At 48.8% G+C, this 7,052-nt stretch overlaps 1 long non-coding RNA gene across 1 annotated transcript; it reads right to left on the bottom strand.

Moving 5' to 3' along the window:
- Positions 1–882: 882 nt before the first annotated feature.
- Positions 883–3,132, bottom strand: LOC308179636. Its single transcript, XR_013940464.1, has 2 exons — positions 2,913–3,132; positions 883–1,968 (listed from the first exon to the last, which is right to left on the bottom strand). It is a non-coding gene; the product is annotated as an uncharacterized lncRNA (long non-coding RNA).
- Positions 3,133–7,052: the final 3,920 nt, after the last annotated feature.

Here is a 7,052-nt window from a genome sequence, read left to right as displayed (position 1 = left end):
CAGCCACTCATCTCCCAGCCTGTAGCTCTGCTTGGGGTTGTTGTGCCCCAGGTGCAGGACCCGGCACTTGGCCTTGTTGAACTTCATGCAGTTGACCTCAGCCCATCGCTCCAGCCTATCCATTACTTCTCAGGATTCAAATTTAATGACTCCTTCATACTCCCTGGATCCTAAGCAGCAAGTTATGTCACGTTGTGTTAGAAGTTGAAGCTGTAGCACACAGAACAGCATCAGATCCGGGAGGAGAAAAAAAAAATGCCCCAAATGGCTTTCCTTTCCCAAGAACAAACATATGCAGTAGCACAGTGCTTTGAAAATAAATTGCTCATGAACCTTCTGGCTTGAAGGTACCAGTAAATCTTCCTGTTTGCAATGATGCCCAGGTATATATGGCAAAAATCTCACCGCTCTATTAAAGGCCTTCCTGAAATGTCTCCCTGCTTTACAGAAAAGCTCTTATTTACCCCTTGTGTCCTCAGAATAACGGATTACCACAGCTCCTGGCAATCACAGCACAGCTCAGCTCTATGTCCATATTACAGAATAAAGTACATTACATAGATTGAAAGCTGTTACATAAACCAAACTTTTATTATGGTGGTTATAGTAACAAAATGTCCAAAGGGATGTTTTATATACACAACTTCTCCCATGCTTAATCAAAGTACAATCAAATACTTTTTTTTTTTTAAACAGCTTTACTACAGGAATGTTTTGTTATTTTTAAATCATCCAATACTTTACCGCTAATTCCCTATGTTATTAAAGCTTGAACAAGGAGATTGGGGTACAGCTCTTGCAAATCCTCAGCCAATTTGGAGGAGGAGGTTTCTAAAACCTCCACGCCGGGCAACTCAGACCCAAATCCTTCACATATGAACGGCCACAACTCAGGTGCCAGGAGGCTCAGCACTGTCCAGCTCTGCTCATTGATGCCCCCGTTGTGTTCCCTGGAGCAGATAATTTTGGTGCAGGGCACAGACGGCAGGCGATGCTTTAGCCCAGATATCCCATGTGAGACCAGGCGCGTCCAACAGCCCCGGCCACCCAGACCTGCAGAATGGGCTGGTGGCAGCACCTTGTTTCTCAGGGGCTCCATGAGGGACACACAGGACAGAGCTCATGGTGTTTGGCTAACACAGTAATGGGCCTGTGGAAAGAAATTAGGTGGCTACAACAGAGGTCTGGGATCCCAGAGCCAAGAAATAACCTGGCCCTCATCTGCACCTAAGAATGAGCATGGTCATACCCTGGGTGAGTGATTAGCCAAATGTAGACAGGGTGCAGGATCTGTGGTGGGTGTGCTTTGTGGGGGCATCACCAGGTGTGCACCCAAACAACCTAAGCACCCCCAGCAGCTCTGGGCACACGCAGGTCCCCTCCCACGGGAGGGAAGCAACTTCGCCAGCCCAGCGCCAGGCAGCTGTCTCCTGACAGTGAAGGCCTCCTAATTGCTGTCTGGTGCAATTAGACTTATCCCTGCTTGTAATTCAATTTGCACAAGGATGCGAGTTCGGCCCAAGGAGTTTGTGTGTATTCCAGCTCCTCCAATTAGCAGCACTTTGTAGCCATTCAGACATCAGCGCTGACATGGGCTGGCTTTGCTGCATCCCTCTGGGATGTCAGCTCGCTCATGGGACTCAGGTGACTCCAAAAGGGCGCGTGCAGCACTGAGACACGGGCTGCCCACCACTAGCCACGTGTCTAGATGATGCTGGGCTCCATGTAAGGAAAGGAGGAGGGAAAGGGCCCAAGAAGTAGAAATCCAAATATGATTAACGCAGATCAGTGATGTTTCACTGATCTTTATATATATTCTTGTGGGATCGGGAGCATCTTAGGTACTACGGGAGGATAAGCATCCTTGGCTAAACAAGGCAAACTCCTGACGTCCATCTTTCACATCCTCTGCTCTGCAGACAGGTACTAGATGTAGGAAAGCTGCTCCATTCCTCTGTCAAGATTTTCCTACCAAGAAAATTTATATAGTATTTCCTTAGCCTTCAGGGAAAAAACACACAAAAACCCCACAGTATTTGGAAAATAAGAGATCCACGGAGGCTGTGATTTGAAATTCATCACACCATCATACCTCCTGCTCCAGAGACATGCCTAAAGACAGCTACTTCAGAATATATAAAAATATTTTCAAACTTAGCCATGTCCTGCATGTCTGCTTAGCTCTGATATTTGCTTCAAGAGAAGAGCATCACAGGGACTGCTGTAAAAGCTTTAAAGGCAGAAAAGACCCCTTTGGTGCCAAGAATGGCAGCGCTCCCTTAGAGGAGGAGTGGCACAGTATTGTGTCAATGGGGAGTTTGACAGATAAAGTGTTCTAATTGTAAAAACTAGCAAAAATGAGATCATCACCATCTATGATAAGTGTAGAAATTAAGAGAATTTCTATTTTCCCCTCCAGCTACCTTTAAATAATCCTGCAAAAACAAAATACTTTTCCTTCATTCTGATGCTTAAAGGACAGCCGAGAAGATTTAACCGTTAAAAGGAGCCATTTATTTTAAAGGTTGTAATAAAATATATATAATTTCAGCAGCAATTGCCTTCAGGCAGCAAAGAGAGAGCTGTTGAACGTGCCATCAGCAGAAAGATTGCAGGGAGATCGAAGAGGAAGGCAGGGAAAGGCTTTCCCCTTCCTGGATGGGCCACAGGCTTTGGGATGGATCAGGGCAGCGCTCACCACCAGTCTCCAGCTGGGGACAGGGCTCGGCTGCCCTGGGCTGCAGGGTGCAAACGGGGCCAGGGCTCACCAGCACGGCAGGCAGGGACCAGTCCCAGGGAGAACCGGGCAGCATCAGACGCAGCAAGACCCAACACATGCTTTTCAGGAGAGAAGCAAAAAACAAAACAGCCCTGTAGCATTAAGAAGCCAGTTATTAGAAGTTTTCACTTACCAGAAAGAGCTGGATGCTTGAAGAGTTTCTTTCATTACATATAATATATATATATATATATATACACACACACAAGTAATTTTCTAAGAGTTTTCTTTACAGCAGCGCTTCGCATTTGCGGAAAACAAGACTTTCCACTCTGAAAAACCACTTCTCTTTCTGCTCCCTTCCCTCTCCACTCCCCCATCACTTTTCCCCTTTCCTCACCCCCACATTTAATACCCATAGAAATTACACAACACCTGCTTGCTTTCTCCTGTGCCACTTCCCCCAGGCACACTGTCCCCTCTCCAAGCCATGTCTCCACAGCACTGTGCCTGGCCAGCCGAGGCGGGGGCACTGGGAGAGCACCAAGCACGGTGTGACCCACTCCTTGTCACCCTGGGGACATCCCCTGACCTCCAAGCAGCCAGGACTAGCACACCCTGCCCAAGCTGCTCCCAGCCACTGCCCCCATATATCCACCCCCAGCTGTGCCAGCCTTACCTCTCGGTGCCCCTGGGCAGTGCAAGCAGCCAGGTGTGGCTTAAGAAAAACCTGGGGGCAAGGCACAGACCCCCACCTGCAAAGCATCGGCAGACTGATGCATTTAAAAACCTGCTGAAGATTTTATACAGGTGTAAAAGGGGATTGCATCCTTTCCTTCTGCTTTTTAGCATGTTTTGAGCTCTTCCTTAAATAAATAATTAAATAAAGGCTTTAAGCTAACAGGAGTTTTCTACCAAAAATGTATGGCTTCATTCCTTAACAACATGAGCAAGGTTCCTGCTGGCTGCACATTCAGCAGCTCACCTTGCAAATGTGCTGCTAAAATTGGGTCCCTCCTGGGCCATGCCCTCGTTGCACAGAGCTTGGGATGCTACTGGGGAGGGGGCTCAGGGCAGCCGCTATGTTTTGCAGGTGGAAAAATTCAGAGGCACCCCTCCCTCATATGTCAATATGTTTTTTCTGAAGAAATTAACACGCCTGGAGCTGAGTCCAGCTTTATAGCTCTCCTTTAACATGGCTTTCCAAATGTTTTCATGCTGGGAGAGGACAAAAACATCTCCGAAGTGGGGGAAGCTGCAGAGGCCAGCTGCTGGGGCATCCAGCCTGGGTGTGATCCTGTCCATCAGGTGCAGAGCAACTAGTGGTGGAGGGGGTTGCAAAAAGTTGGCTGTGCGGAGGCAAACCCTTCACCCACTGCATCACACCCTGGAAAATAGGAGATGCCATCAGGGAGAGCTCGGCTGGTGCCGGCAGCCTCCCCTGCATCCCTCCTTCCCAGGGACGTGGCCCCGAGCACGGTCACGGGCTGGGGCAAACCTCCCGCTTCAGTTCCCGGCACTGACACGTTGAGTTAAATCATGTGTTTTGAGCTGAGATGCATAAAACAAGCTGGAGAAAATGAATCATGTGGGGAAATGAAATGGTGAGAAATCTGCTTAATAAAACCAACTGCCTCGGGGCCTCCTGTGCATAAAAGGAGTTGAAGTAGTGCTGTGCTGATGGGAAATGATGGACTTGCAGGAGAAACCCCAGGGAAACTTTGTTTAAACTTGAGGTGCTTGCAAAAGCAATGGGAAGGCAGGTGCGGAAAGGTTCAGCACCCTGGTCCTGCTGCCACCCGGGTGTCCCCACCTCCTCTCCTGGGGTCCCACTGCTACCACGGGGCTCACGTGTGACATGTGCACGCGTGTGCACAGCCTCTGCCAGGACGGGACGTGGTGGTCTGTGGCAATGCTCAAAGTCATAGGAAAGCTCCTGCCACCCTCCTGCCTCCACTGTGGTAGTGTGGACGGCACCGGGCAGTTGAATGCCCCCATGGAAATTGCCCTTGATGGGTGCATGTCAGTTTGGGTGCATTGCTGCTAGAGAAGAGACGAATGCCTGCTCTTTCCCCTGCCACCCTCAGCGCCCACAGGCTGGTGGCTGCCCTCTGAGCACATCCTCTCGTTTCCCTCCCGCCTGCGCTTTCAGTGATGCTGACGCCAGGTTTGGGGTCCCCGCAGGAGCAGCCAGCACGCGGCCAGGGATAACGCCACCACCTGAGCAAGAGGCACGTGGGGCTCTCCGAAATGTCAGCCTCGCACGGCTCCAGCATGCTGAGGAAGCATTTCCCTGTCTCAGAACAGGCAGAGAGTTAAATGTCAACACTTATATGCGTCCCCTGGCAAACAGCTGGGGCTTTCACAAACGCCACAGGGATTCCCAGCCCGCTTCCTTTTCGCCCCATGCATGATGTGAGCTCCTGCCTGTGCCCAGAGCTCAGCCTTTGCCGAGGAGCCTCAGACATGGGTCAGGCGTGGGGATGGAGACCTGAGAACCACGCGTGCCTGCAGCTTGTCCCGCAGGCAGGGAAGCACACTGGTCCCCGGCGCAGCACTGACCTGAAGCAGGCGAGCACGTCGCTCCGGCTCCCAGCAGGAGCTGCGGGGCATCCCGTTAATGAAATTACAACCGTGGCTCACACGGCACATTTCTGCTGAACACATCTGAAATGTCTTTCCCTCGGAGGCTACGTAACCAACGCCTGGGAATTATCTCACTGCTGTTATAAATGCAACACGATTACAGTGCTGAAGCTAATTTAAATCCCATTGCATGCTATTGTAAAACAGCAAGAGATGAGCTAATGTGTAATCTGTCATTGAGCCATCCTCAGAGTGGGCACGCCGGTCTGATCCCCAAAAGCTGAAAAGCTAAATCCAGAGACTTTAAAGTAAATCACAAATCCTATGTGAACAGCTTCTGTTTGATGAGACTTTCAGGTACTTCAGGGACAAGCCTCGTTTAATTGTGTGCCCACTCAAGGACGCTTTGTTGCCCAAGCTGCTTTCTCAGATCTGTGCTTACTCTGCGCATCCACCGAGTGCCGCAGCATCTCTGCTCCCATGCAAGCAGCAGGGTGAAGCTGGGGGAGGTGACTATGATAAATCGGGGCCCCGGCAGTGAAGCCAGTGCAGAGCACAGGAAGTGTAATCGCACCAGTTGGCTTCGTGGGACCCTCCATGTCGCACTTACCATAAGGGAGACTCACAAATGGCTTTTTCACACATTTATTATTTTCTATTTACCACCAATTTACACTATTTATCACAATAGTTTCACCTTGGTCCTGAAATAGCGCACCACGGAGGTCAGAACACAATTCTGTAGTATCATGGGGAAGGAGTCTCCCAAATCAAGGTAGCAGCCCAGGCTTCAAGTAGCAAAGCTGGAAATTGGGCTCTTCTGAGCTTTGGTGCCCAGCCAGCCATCAGCCTCTTCCTCTTCATCTTGGCCATCTACATCACCCTACTCTTGCAGAGTTGCTGGGACCAGACACGTACCTGCTGTGACTACAAACAGATAGCAAAGTATTTTAGGAGGGGAGTTAATACTCCCCAAATGAACTCATCCTTTCAGTTCATGTGCTAACAGCACAGACTATCATAGCTTTATTTTTAAATGGCCTTTTCATTTATCACTGGAAAAATTTCTTCCCGTTGACCCGAACAGCACTAGCAAAGTCAAGTGGAATATATATATTATTTCCTACTCACTGAACATAGTCATTGTTAATCTGAGCATGTTAAAACCAAAAGGGACAGGACCTGGAAGGTGGTTAATGCTAACACGATGGGAGTAAAGGGGAAGGGGTGAAGCCCAACCTTGTTGAAGGCAGAATTAGATGTTTAAAATGGAAGTGAAGTGACTATCTGTCTTGTACTTGCAGTACCTAACTCTTTCTCAGGGGACATGGCCATGGCACAAAGAATCTAGACTGTGAAGAGACAGGGAACCAAAAGTCTTGTGGAGTTTGCAGCAGCATGAGAAGCAAGGAGACATGATCACATGTATAAAACTGGGAGATCCAGAATAGGAAGCCAGCAAAAGCAGCTCACACAGTGTTTGCTGAGCACACTGCTGTCAGGTCACTGGAAGAATGTTTTATAGCCACTTTGAAAACAGTGAGCTAAGATAACAGATACTCAGACTTTTTTTGAATGTAGCATTATTTTCTTTTGAGTAAGACCTTGTGTAAGTTCAAGGTCTGGGGGGGACAATTTATTTTTAATAAGCAATGGCTTATTTTGGTCAGGTTAGTATCAATAAATAGCAATTAGCTATGCAAATGATAATTTGCATAAGCAGCATCTGAAGGTCAGTTCGTAGCAC

This window comes from Anser brachyrhynchus (genome assembly GCF_964034855.1).
Source record: "Anser brachyrhynchus genome assembly, chromosome: 17".
NCBI classification, from domain to species: Eukaryota; Metazoa; Chordata; class Aves; order Anseriformes; family Anatidae; genus Anser; species Anser brachyrhynchus.
This window is presented reverse-complemented; position numbering and strand designations above follow the sequence as displayed.